Below are 12,738 nucleotides of genomic sequence, written 5' to 3' on the forward strand. Positions count from 1 at the left end.
TTGAGATGTATATTTGTGCTCTGTTTGATCAGAAAGCAGTTTTTTTTCTTATCATATATGTTATACTAAACAGTTTCACAATTTTTGAAGACTGATTAGAAAACTGAATTAAAAAGAGAAACTTGAACAAGCTCATTTGACTAGGTTCATAAAAATATCTATTTAAATTCCAAACCACTATAACCATATCCTTGCAAACCATATCCTTATCCTCTCATAGTCAAGAATATACTAAAAGTGTATTTATATACTTATAATAGTATGATTTTGACACATAGTTGATGCTAAATGTTTTCAGAGTGAATAAAACTTATTTTTAAGGTTTCATTTAAACTTCCTATTCTTCCATTCAATTATAAGAATACTAATTCTTCTAGTTTCCTTTTAAGTGATTAGAATTATGGATTCTTGGGGCCAGCCCCGTGGCATAGCGGTTAAGTGCACACGCTCTGCTGCTGGCGGCCCAGGTTCAGATTCCAGGCACGCACTGATGCACCGTTTGTCAAGTCATGCTGTGGTGGCATCCCATATAAAGTGGAGGTAGATGGGCACAGATGTTAGCCTAGGGCCAGTCTTCCTCAGCAAAAAGAGGATTGGCATGGATGTTAGATCAGGGCTGATCTTCTTCACACACACACACACACACAAAAGAATTGTGGATTCAGATACAAATAAATATAAACCTAATAAACATTTATGTATATAATAAATGTGTATATATATGCATATATACATATATAAATGCATATCACCTAGTTATATTGTGTTCTGATTTCCCTTAATTAATCCTGTGATTGTGAGCAATTATCTCCTCTGAATGAAGTTCAGTAGGAGCATCTCAATATTTGTTGAGTCACAGATAAAGAAAAAAAGCCTAGGTTCAACTGGATAAAAGGTTAAATAATGACTTGTATGTAAAGTACATAAACTGGAGAGTCAGAGTAAGACTAAAAGTGTGAGAAAAGAGAAAACTGTAATCTACACAGCCCAAAGAATTGGTTTTTAACCAATATGAACTTAAAGTAATTGAAAGAGAAATTTTTAAAGTTTTACTTTTAATTTATCATGTATAAATTAAAGTCTTTATAAATAAAAAAAAAAAATGGCATGAAGTGAGAAATGAGAAGCAAGAATGCTAACAACTTGCAGTCAAATTCATATAAACTCCCACCGGAAGTGAACTACTACAATGTGAAACAAGATGAAGAGCAACCTGTGTAAAGAGACTAAACTAAAAAAAAATACTCCTAAAATTATGCAAAGAACAGAAAAAGATGAATATGAATATTAGGAGGAAATTATCTAGTTTAAAAAAGAGAGAAACAGCATTATTCAAATAATATAATAAATTATATATCAAAGTCAACCAAACCAAACTAAAAATAGGGATGAAGTTAATATCATATAAGTAAAAATAACACATGGGGTTGAAATATTTTCTCTTCATTTCCAAAACATATATGGCCCAATTTATTTCTCCATTTTCCTCAACTATTTTTGTTATGGAAAAATCTCTTTACTGAACTGGATCATATTCAGAATAAGGATATATTGTGCCATATATCAAAGGAAACTATTTTATCACATTTTATAAAAGAAAAAATCAAATATGAACCAAATGTGGAGACACTAAAATGCATTATAAACAGTATTGGGCTAAGCAAGAAAATGTGTATTGCTACAACTATGTTATAATTTATCTTAGCACTACCTTTTATTGTCACAATGTATTTATGCTGAACTATTGACTGGATGAAAATCCTTTATTTATTGTACTTTTTATTTTATTTTTTAGTATTTATAGATCTAAATCATTCAACTAGGTTCTGAGGGATATAAGTAAGACAGTCTGCCTTCAAGAAAGATAATCTAGTAGAGAAGATAAGGTACATATACGAAGGTCTATATTTTTTAAGTCAGGTTTGGTACCTTTCATAAAAGATGCATAGCAACATCGAGTTTTAAATAACGGTTAGGTGTATCTTGCCATGGTCTGAATTTTGTGTCCTCCAAATTCACATGTTGAAATCCTAACCCCCAAAGGTGAAGGTATTAGGAGGGCAGGGGTGGGGGGTGCTTTAAGAGGTGATTAGGTCATGAGGATGGAACCCTCATGAATGGGATTAGTGCCTTATAAAAGAGGATCCAGAGAAATACCTAGCTCCTTCTGCCATATGAGAGTACACTATGTCTGCGATCCAGAAGAGAGCCCTCACTCAACCACGCTGGTGCCCTGACCTCAGACTTCTAGCCTCTATAACTGTAACAATTAAATTTCTTTGGTTTATAAGATACCCAGTCTGTGGTATTTTGTTGTAGCAGCCCAAACGGACTAAGACGTATCTGTTTATTAGAGTCAAAGTTCCTCAACGAGCTATGGCGTTTGTTCTCGGCCTTGTCTTAGTGGAAGAAGAGGAATTGGACAGGCAGAGATGAGAAAAAGGAAGTCAGGTGGAACAAATGGCTTGGACAAAAGCACAAATGTGGGAAAGACTAGAATACATTGGAAAGACTTTGACCTCAGTTTTTAAGTTTTCTGGAGGGTAGAGCATGTACGAGAGTACGAGAGGTGAAATTACTTTATAATGATAGTAACAATAGCTATCCCCTTCTCAGCAAATTTTAGAAGCCAGATACTGTAATACATGCTTCACATTTATTAGTTTATTGTACACTCACAACATCTCTATGAATTAGGTGGTAATATTATCCACATTTTATAGATAAGAAAACTAAACTATATAGAATTTAAGTAACTTGCTTAAGATCAAATAGCTACTAATTGAAAAGAACTGGATTCCAACTCAGAGCTTGTAGTAGCTGAGAAAGTAAGCTGAGGGAAGATCACATTGAATATTAGGTCATTGAATGTCAAGATGACAAACTTATTTTTAATTTGGGGTGCAATGGGAACCCACTGTAAATTTTAGGAAGAGAGTATAAGATGATCAAAATTGTGCTTTAAGATCAAGTTGGAAATGATACATAGGATACTATATGGGTCAGTAGAATATAGTTGGGATAGATAAATTTCCCATTTAGCTTCTTAAATTGTTTTTGCTTTTACTTTTAAAGTGGTGTAGTATAATTCATATCAGATGGGAAGGTAATATGTAAGTCTTATTCACACACTGCCTTGGTGGTAGTATTCTGGAGTGAGGTTGGAAAGAAGTTAGGTGAAAGGAAAAGGTATCTTTGTTTCTATTTTGATTGATGCAATACAGAACAAAAGAATGGCCATGTGTGCCAGCATTCCAATCAGAAGCAGAGGTCATTAGGAGCAATGAAAGCCCCAGAGAATCCTCAGAGGTTCAGAAACATACTAGGTTCTATACATGTAAATAGAGAAAGGTATTAATCTTATTTTTAAGTACAAACGGTCCCCAATTTACACTAGTTCAACTTTATGGTGGTGTGAAAGTGATACACGTTCATTAGAGACCATACTTCGAATTTTGAATTTTGATCTTTTCCTGAGCTAGTTGTATGCAGTATGATACTCTCTCGTGATGCTGGGCGATGGCAATAAGTCACAGCTCCCAGTCAGCCACGTGATCACGAGGGTAAACAACTGATACACTTACGACCATTCTGTACCTATACAACCATTCTGCATTTCACTTTCAGCACAGTATTCAAATTACATGAGATATTCAACACTTTATCATAAAATAGGCTTTGTGTTAGATGATTGTGCTCAACTGTAGGCTAATGTCAGTGTTCTGAGGACATTTAAGGTAGGCTAGGCTAAGCTATGATGTTTGGAAGGTTAGGTGTATTAAACACATTTCCAATGACATGATATTTTCAATTTACATTTCAATTTACAATGATGTAATCCCATCATTAAGTCGAGAAAGATCTGTATAAAGAAGGTAACCCAGAAGTATAAAAAAAACTTGTGGACACAGGCATTGGATATCCGGATTACTAAACCCAGAAATGCTATTTTAATTTCTCAGAAAATAGGTAATAAGAACTTAAAATAGGTGGTGCTGAGTTCTTAAGTAGAGACAGGTTGGTATAATGAAGTAGAAGTTCTAAATTATAGTGACTGCTTTACAGAGACAATGAGGGACATGGAGTCAAGGATTACGTGGAAATTTTAGATTTGGGTGATGGGGAGAATCATAGTGTTATTAAAAGAAACAGTCAGGAAAGAAAGTAGAGTCAGGTTTTTTTTCTTTTCTTTTCTTTTTTTAGTGAGGAAGATTGGCCCTGAGCTAACATCTGCTGTCAATCAGGAAGATTAGCCTTAAGCTAACATCTGTGACTATCTTCCTCTATTTTTGTATATGGGATGCTGCCACAGCATGGCTTGATGAGCAGCGTGTAGGTCTGCGCCCAGGACCTGAACCTGCAAATCCCAGGCTGCCGAAGTAGAGTGCGTGAACTTAACCACTACACCACTGCACCAGTCCACAGAGTCAGTTTTAAGAGAAGATGATGAGTTTAGTGTTGGCACATTAGTCTAATGTTGTGTTTTGCAATCTTGTCCTGGCATTATAAAAACTTACTCAGATAAACTACAGATTAACCTGAATTAATTGTAGACCTTAAAACACTTTAACTTTTTTGTTATTTAGACCTTACTAATGAAATACTGGTACCTTCATTTGGAGGATATTTCAATTTGAAATGTGATGATTGCAAAGCAATGAAATATGTTGTTGCTCAGGCATAAGATTTATCTTAAAAAAACAACTGAAGTCAATAATATCATGCCACACACCAAAAACAAAAAAAAGTTCTCACTTTGCAAATTAGCAGCTCTCACAATTTTCCTGTTTCTTAAAGAGTTGGTCCACCAGAGCAGGGAAGTATTTCTCCTACTATCTGTAAGGTCTTATTGGGCACATCGTTAACTACTCGATAAATGAATGGCACAGGGAGGAAGGTTTGAATATGGACTCTCCAATGCTTTTTAAGATATTTTACTGAATTTATAAATTTAAGAATGATAGTGTATTTCAGTAAGTAAAATGAAATAATGCATTGTGATTTTTAACCAGGAAAATGAAAGAAATTTAACTGATAACCATTGAAGGGTTATATTACTAAATCTCAAAATCTTAGAGTATAAGTCATTCAAATTTTAGGTTACTGAATGAATATTACAACTAGCAGATAGCCCAGGGATGGTCAATTCACATTAGTTACTGAGAGGTGGCCAACGGCTACTTTTGAATTCCCTAGTCACCTTTCTAATTGTAGCAAGCAGGAACTACTTTAGATATAGAAATACATTTTTCCCAATTCACACATGTCCCTCTAAGTTATAAATCGGTAAATAAAGAAGACAATTACATGAGTCTAATTCTTGAACAGGTAAAAGAAGATGGGACTGATGCACAATTGCAGGGATTGGCCTTAGATAGGAGCAAAGTCAGTTTGTTCTTTGATTCAAATAAGAGGAAGGCAGAGTGCTTAGTTCTAGATTTAGATAGATTGGTAGATTTAATAGAGTTCAGGGTCAGAAAGTTCTCTTTTGATTGCTTCCATTTTCTCAGGGAAATATGAAACAAGAATAAAGAGGAAGGTGGTAAACATATGAAAATTCATTATCTAGAGGTGAGAAAGGAAAGGTCATTTAATCTATTTCACTGTTTTCTGACAGGGCTGCCAAAGGATGTAAATATACAACCTGTATTTAAGATCACAATTTTCTACTTTGCTATTAAAACGACAGATTAGTTCTAAGTACTCAATGGTGATTATATACCAAACTTCTAGCTACTTTACTAGATATATTCTTCATAATTTGACAGTATGTTGTTCCAAACTTCTAAAGACTATTAAGATATAATTTATCTAATAATTTGGCAAGGATTATCTTTCATGGAAACCACAGATGGAGGCTGTGTGAGTCCTAGTGCTAAGAAGATATGTTCACACACATTTAAAAATGCAATCAGTACAACGAATGTTCTCTTCTCAGGACTAAAATGACTCTGAGCAGATTGACTAGGGAGAATATGCAGAATATTAGTCATCAAAATCAAGGGCAAATACGAACTCCAGGAGTGGAGTGCCCAAGAGGTCTTCTCCAACAGCTGTTATTACCTTGTTGATTTCAATTGCTACAGAGGATGCCTTGAAGTCTCTCCAAAAAAAAAATTTTTTTTTTCTTGTTAGAAAGAATAAAGTATTCTCTTTCTCAGGTTTTAAGCTTTTTTTCCAGAGGATTTCAATAGTTGTCTACTTCTACTTTTCCCAAACAAAGCAACACAAAAGTTATACATGTATGTATATCCTTGCCTCATCTTAAAATTAAACCACTTGTAATTTCTATGAATTTAATGTGCCTCATTTCTCTTTATTTTTCATTAGATTTGCTAAATTTTAAAACAGAGAAAGGGAGTTAATTGTAGACCATGATATGATCTATCACACATTCTAAATTGAGGATTTCATTAATAGTTCAATAGCTATTCTACAAAAAATTAAATAGCATGATAGAAATTTGTACCTATACGTTGTTCCATTTGTAAGAACAAAGTTTATTGATTGTCAATCTAGAGTCCATAAATGTGGCCATGTAATTCTTCATAGCCAAACAAAGTCCTCAGCTAGGCTGCAGTTAAGATGTTAAGCAGTAAAGAAAATAGAGGACATGCGTTTTTTCTATGTTTGATATTTTCTTAGACTATGGGTAAATCAAAGGTGTCATGACAAATAAAACATCGTCTCTGTTACCAATCTTGCAACTTTGTTTCTGGAAAAAAGATTTAAGATGTTGAGAAAGGTGCTAAACTGTGAAAGTGATGTCCTCTAGCAAAAAAAAAAAAAAAAAAATCAAACAAAAAACACACACAGAATATTCATGAAGAGTTTTATACCTCAACACTGGCATACTCATTAACAGTGTTTGGGTAGAAAAAAAAAAAGTGTGATGTTTAATTTGGGTAATAGAAATTCCATTAGAAATTCTTGCCCTGTCCTGTCATGGAATGTGATTTCCAGCTGAAGAAAGGGCCAGAGAAGATGTAGGGTAGGAATACTCAAAAAAATAAAGAAATATGTTCAATGGCCAGGCCATGTTTTCAAAGGCATGCTGCGAAGCTGTAGTATTTCTGTAGGATAGAGGCTTAGGCAGTAATACCTGATTGCAGACGGGGTAACTTCTTCTCCAGCTATATTTGCACAGCAATCACACTAGGATTGTATCTTTATCTGAGGAGGGCCTTGGTGGAGAGGGCACATTTATTGTGCAGAGATCCCCAAACCACTCTTTGATGTCAATATAGCAAAGACAGTGTGAGTCCTGAATAACAGGATAAAACTGGCAAAATACCCCATTGTCCTTTGAACCTTTCCAGCCTTTTGACTTTTCTTTTATTGATCCTCAACATCCCAGTACCCTTACTCTGTTTCCTGAATATTCAGGAAATTGCTAAAGCATCCAACAAACATTTACCAAGCACATTCTCTGTTCCAGGCACTGAGCTACTTCTCTGCCACTTACCATAGTGTACATAATTTCCTCCACGCATATATGACTTGAGTAAAGAACAACAAATCTGAATTACTATGCTAGTGCTGGTCTGCTAGGCTCACTCCTAGTTCAGAGCTTCTCATAGACCAGCATGTCATCAACCACCATTCACAGTTATACCTTAATGAAATGACAAATTGTGCAGGAACTAGACTTTCAGACTACCTAAAAATAGTAAAAACTCTGAATAGTGAATCTTCACATGTCGATGCATAACCACATATCATTCTGCAGGAAACCATTGTTAGCCGGATGGTATAGTGAAACAGATCTGATCCACTAGTCTCAGAAGTTATCAAGGTTACTAAGACTTAATATATTACCATCCCTAGGAAGACTAACATTTTAATATAGGGTGCTTCTTTTAAAAAGAAAAAAAATGCAAGGCAATTATATTTTAATAACTTAATTCCAAGCATTACAAGTGGCTGATGAGACTATGATGCTCTGAGCAGGGAACTCTTCCCTCTTTACACAAGCACTTGCCTATTTGCCCCACAAGCAGAACCAGCCCTGGCAGAAAACTGTGGATGATTCCTCCACCTTCCAAAAGACAATTTTTCTGGGTGTGTGAGGAAGATCAGCCCTGAGCTAACATTGATGCCAATCCTCCTCTTTTTGCTGAGGAAGATTGGCCCTGGGCTAATATCTGTGCCCGTCTTCCTCTACTTTATATGGGCCGCCGCCACAGCATGGCCTGATAAGCGGCGCGTCAGTGCACACCCAGGATCTGAACCTGCGAACCCCAGGCCGCCAAAGCGGAGTGCGCACCCTTAACCACTGTGCCACCGGGCCGGCCCCCAAAAGACAATTTTAAACTATGTATTAGTAGATGATGATAGAGTTAGAGCTTAGAGGTAGGAGCCATAGGAGTTATAGTCTGATTTATTTCCCTCCCTTTTTTTTTTTTTTTTGTGAGGAGATCAGCCCTGTGCTAACATCTGCCAATCCTCCTCTTTTTTTGCTGAGGAAGACTGGCCCTGGGCTAACATCCATGCCCATCTTCCTCCAGTTTATATGGGACGCCACCACAGCATGGCCTGCCAAGCAGTGCGTCGGTGCATGCCTCGGATCCGAACCGGTGAACCCTGGGCGGCGGCAGCGGAGGCAGCGGAGAAAGAGCACCTAACTGCTCGCGCCACCAGGCCAGCCCCCTCTCTCCCTTTTTTTTAAAAGAATTGTAGCAAAAAAAATAGCAAACAGTACGAAAACATTCCCTAACATTGTCTAGAGGTGTGCTTCTGTGGATTATACAGGGATTATGATTTGTGTTTCTTACAACTAAAAGTTCCATTGCCTAAATAGTCTTTCTCCTATCCCCCAAATCAGTGAACAGCAAAGTATAAGTTATTTAATGGACTCTCTTCTCTCTCTGCTCCGGTTGCTCCATGGCAAAGAGGAACATTCTCTCTCTCATGGTACCATTTAAGGCAGTGCCTCTCCACTGATGAGCATAAAATTATTTAGTGCTTGTCATTCTGCAACTGCTTTAGTGCAATCAGTAGAGCCCAGTGATTCCAGAGAGTTGTATGTTGGGTTCAGAGCCTGCCTTCAGTGAGTGGTTAGGACACTGAAAAGTGCAGTCCAATGAGCCTAAATTTATCAGGAGTAAAATTGCCAACAGGTCATAAATTAAACACCTTTGGTTATCACTTTCACTCCTACAGGTTCTGCATGAGCCTGCCTTCAGCCCTGGGGTCCCACATTCAACACACATTTCTACATCAAAATCAGTCTAAGTCAGTTAAAAGAAAGTAAGTTAAATTTGAAAAAACTTTCCATTTTCAGATTTGACAAGTCATTATTAGAACTCTAATCTCAAACAATGTAAAAATATACAGGAAGTTTATTGCATACATACAGACGTTTTGACAGTTATTTTTAAAACATTTTTTCAAATGATAAGTCCTAACGTTTAATTCAAAAATTACTAGCTTTTAAGGTGTGTCCCATTCCAAAGTAATGAACACTTCATCATGATATTCATATTCTAGAATGTCTTCTCCTACATAGTACTATCAAGTATGCATATTTAAATTAAACAAATTTTTTAACATACATTGTAGACTTTCTTCCATTTGGAAATTACTTATTTGGATATAAAATGGATAGTTGGACTAGATTACCTTTGAAGTTCCTTGCAACTCTGAAACAACTGAGTCTATATTTTAGTAGTCAGGTCAATCTTGCTAAGTGTAGAAAAGAAAAGAATTTGCCTGCATTGCATGAATTAACAGGAATGAAAAGGCCTCCTGCCTAATATTAATCTCTTCCCCCACCTGCCACGGGGACTAAAATCTCTTCCCCCTATTAGAGTTATTTCTTAAAGGTGCTCTTAAGGCTTATGAATTTTGCTTGGGTTCAGGCATTATATTACAAAGGAGGGATAATCAATTAACTTTGATTAATTTACCTAATTACTGTCAATTGTCACATTGAAAATAAGACCCCACAGGCAAGCTTTGGGGTAAATACTTGGGGAGCAACTCAGATATTATTCTGTGCTGAACTAGTTCATCACCTGTATAACCAGCTTCTCAGCCAATTGACTCTGCCTTTCTTTGCCTTCATATAAAAGGTTGCTTCTCCCTGAAACTTTTATTTTCTCATACCATCTAGTAACACCTTTGCAGAACCCTCCTTTTGGGTCAACTTCTAGATTCCCATTGTATCTTTGGACTTGATATTTTTTATATTGTTCTTTCTTTCTAAAGCTTAGAGATCTTTTACACACACCCACTGTCTCGGGCCAGCCCATTTTCTAGTTTCCCACACTCCAAGCTTCTGAGAGCCCTAAAACTCTGGCTTGACTTGGAGGGAAAGTCGGGTTCTGGTCGAGCACAGTAGAATTGTAGAGGAAGGAAAAAGAGGGGCCAGTCTAAGCAGCCATGTAACAGAAAGAAGGAATAGTAAAACCTTAAGAAACGTGGTTTAATTTGTAACTTTTTCCTAGCACTTGTCAGTCATAGCAATACTATAGGATGACAAAACTACCACAAAAATTTCAAAGCTAATGCATTAAATGGAATTCTACATATAATTGGAGCCAAAAATATCCCGATTCATTTGTTATAAATGTGAGAAAACTAAAGCAAAACCGATAGTTTTCCTTTTGAATTGTCCAAATACATTGGTTCAAATATGCATGTGATCTTTAGAACTAGTCAGCATATGTTATAGATTTGTGCCCATTTACTATATTTCTAGCAACTTATTTTCCTAAAACTACAAGCCACAGGAACATTCCCATGGAAACTGTGTTTTTCAAACTGTTTAGGCCAATACTGTCATCAAGCCAACCACCTAGAGGTGAAGGCATTTGTATATTCTATTATCAATTCTAGAGTCATCGAATCTCTGTGATGCAGCATTACATTATTGTGTTCCATCCCACTCTGGTTACATTATGTTACTGTCAGATACTGTCTCCATGTGGAAAGAGAGGAAGTGCTCTTTGTATTGGCTTTATTACATTACATTCTCCCTGTGTATCCACAGCAATATTGTGTGGATCAATAGTAACAGCAAAGAACAAGCTTTCTACTTCTTCAGTCCACCAGTACTTTAAATCAGAACTCTGAATGCTGGGAAAAAGAATAACATATAATATGACCTAATTTTTCTCAAGGATTGCCCCTGAAAAATAAACAGGGCTTCATAAATGAAGTCAGTAATTCAAAGAAGTAAACTAAGAAGTAAAAGAGGTTCTTTTTTTTGTAATTTTGTATACAAATATGTTTTGTAAATAATTAAACATACTATCTCAGGAAAATAGTTGAAATTACAGCATGAGGTTATGTTGTAAAGGGAGACAGCAGTTTGCTGACCAAATCCAATGCTTTGCTCAATTTGGCTTTTAAAAAGAGAATCCCATCTCATGCCTAATTTTCCAATTGCTGATAAAAGGGGGTAGGGGGACATTTGCTAATTTATCAAAACATCTTAATTTGAAAATGCATGAAATGAAACCAGATTTGGGGGAAGTTAGAAGCCAGATAGAATATCGTGTATAATATCTCCCTCTATTTTTCTCAAGCTAATTCAGCCCACAAAAAAATTAGCATTATCATGTTGTTACTAGCATAATTTAAAGCTTTTTCATTAGCAAATCAACAATACTTACTGAGTGTTTACTGTAGGCTGAATACTGTGTAGAAACCATAGGCTTTATTTGCAGGTAAAAGGTAAAAGGGAGGCAGTTTTGAAACATGAAATTCAAACATCTAAGAATCCACTCATTTTAGTAATTTTAATTAGAAAGAAAAGTTCATTCCTTCTTTTCCTTTCCTTCCTTCCTTCCACAAATATTCATTGAGTGCCTATATGTTCCAGGCAATGATCAGAACTAAGCAAATAACAGTAAACAAAACTGACAAGTTCTGTACGCTCATAATGCTTACAATATTCTGGGCAAATCAGATGATAAACAAATATATAATGAATTCATTTCAAATAGTAGTGCTATAAACAAAATAAAACTGAAAAATCAAATAGTGATTGAGTAGGTATGCATAAATAAATAAAATTGGGAAATGAGATAGTGATGGAGAGGATATACACCATTAAATAGAATGGTCAGAGAAGGTCATTCTGAAATGTTGACACTTTAGCCAAGACTTGAATGATGAGAATGTGAATATCATAGGGAAAAGCATTGCAGGCATATAAAACAGCAAGTGAAAAGACCAAGGAAGAACAATGTGGTTGAAGAAGGACAAGGAAACCAGTATGGCTGGTGTGTGATGAAAGGAGGGAGTAGTGGGAGATGAGATTGGAAAGGTAAACGGTACTAGACCATTAGGCCCTTATAGGTCCGGTGAGAAGTCTGGATTTCATTCTTTTTTTTTTTTTTTGTGAGGAAGATCACCCCTGAGCTAACATCCATGCTGATCCTCCTCTTTTTGCTGAGGAAGACTGGCCCTGGGCTAACATCCGTGCCCATCTTCCTCCACTTTTATGTGGGACGCCACCGCAGCATGGCCTGAGAAGTGGCGTGTTGGTGTGTGCCTGGGATCCGAACCTGGGCCGCCAGCAGTGGAGCGTGCGCACTTAACCGCTACGCCACAGGGCTGGGCCCCCGGATTTCATTCTTAAGGTAAGTGAAAGTTATTGGGAGATTTTAAGCAAGAGAATGATGTGATCTGGTTTATCTTTTAGCAGATCACTTTAACCATTAGGTGGAGTATGAATTTTGGAGGGAAAGCAGAGGCTCACAGAAACCAGTTAGGAATCTATTGCATAGT

At 36.4% G+C, this 12,738-nt stretch overlaps 1 protein-coding gene across 5 annotated transcripts in view; it reads right to left on the bottom strand.

Moving 5' to 3' along the window:
* Positions 1–12,738, bottom strand: part of LRP1B (LDL receptor related protein 1B) — a 1,862,264-nt gene that overhangs the window by 1,016,513 nt on the left and 833,013 nt on the right. The gene's annotated exons all lie outside the window — the stretch shown is intronic.

The sequence above is a fragment of the Ceratotherium simum genome, chromosome 9, assembly GCF_057802395.1.
Source record: "Ceratotherium simum simum isolate JZ-2026a chromosome 9, ASM5780239v1, whole genome shotgun sequence".
Taxonomy (NCBI): domain Eukaryota; kingdom Metazoa; phylum Chordata; class Mammalia; order Perissodactyla; family Rhinocerotidae; genus Ceratotherium; species Ceratotherium simum.